Consider the following 1,279-nt stretch of genomic DNA (forward strand, 5'->3'; position numbering starts at 1 on the left):
TTGACGTGGAATTTCCTGTGTTTCAGTTGGTGCCCATTGTCTCTGTCTTGTCACTAGGTACCACTTAGAAGAGTCTGACTCTTGTTTTCTTTACTCCCTCCCGTCAGGCATTTATACACATTGGTAAGATTCCCCCTGAGTCTGCTCTTCTCCAGGAGAAACCGGCCCAGCTTTCTCAGCCTCTTCTCCTATGACAGATAGTCCAGTCCCTCAATCATCTTTGCAGCCCTTTGCTGGACTCATTGCAGTATGTCAATGTCCCTCGTGTGCCAGAAAGCCCAGAAGTGGACCCAGCACTGCAGATGTGGTCTCACACCTGGAGTTGAGTGGAGGGGAAGGATCACCTCCCCTCGACCTGGCGGCAACGTTCTTCCTAATGCAACCCTCTTAAAGACTGGAGTGACATTTGCTTCCTTCCAGTCCTCAGGAACCTCCTAAAAAACAAAACGGAGCCTTTAAAAATTCCCCTGACACTCATGCCTGTTTCTATCCAAGGAAATCTTTAGTAAAGTGTGAAATATTTATATGATATGAAGAGATAACAGAGTAAGATAAGGAAGACTTACAGCATTATGATTTGAATCATATAATGCATTATATTTCTTGTGTAATATAAAGTATGAAAGTCATGCATAAAGTATGAAGTGCATATTGTCCTAAATTTGCTCTTTTTCATCTAGATTAATCTCAGCTGAGTTTTAGGTTGTGTAATAAAATGTTTCAGAATTGTTTAAACTGAAGGAAAGTCAAACTATTGATATGTTTTTATTTGTTCTACTTCATAAGAAGCATTATGTTCCCATTATGCAAAAATTCAAACAAACTATTTTTTCCAAAAAAATTTTGGAAAAAAAAAATCCATGGTACCATTGAGCACTTCCAAATTCATTTTCCTATTCAAAAATGTGCTTTTCTTCAATAAGTGCATTATGACTAGTTATTATTAAGAATTTATACACACTCACACACACACACACACACAATTTGCATACACATATATGTTTTCTACTCATTTTCTTTTCAGAGATTAAATCTCAACAGTTAAAACACCCCGCTTCTAACACAGATTGCATTGTTTTATCAGTATTGCCTGGGGCAATGCTGCAGCTGAATGGTTTGCTGAAGTTATCCATTGAAAATAACATATTTTATGTTCATGTTCTCAGAAAATCAAATATTTCCGATAAATATAATGTTTACAATAACATTGAAACTGGCAGAGCTTGAGACCCAGGGTTTGCCAGGTTAACTGTATGGTCATTTAAACTAAAAGCTGAAA

At 37.3% G+C, this 1,279-nt stretch overlaps 1 pseudogene; it reads right to left on the bottom strand.

Annotated features, from left to right (window-relative positions):
* Window positions 1-429: 429 nt before the first annotated feature.
* LOC138067294 (U5 spliceosomal RNA) lies at window positions 430-550 on the bottom strand (annotated as a pseudogene).
* Between the last annotated feature and the right edge of the window lie 729 nt (window positions 551-1,279).

This window comes from Struthio camelus, chromosome 4 (genome assembly GCF_040807025.1).
Source record: "Struthio camelus isolate bStrCam1 chromosome 4, bStrCam1.hap1, whole genome shotgun sequence".
NCBI classification, from domain to species: Eukaryota; Metazoa; Chordata; class Aves; order Struthioniformes; family Struthionidae; genus Struthio; species Struthio camelus.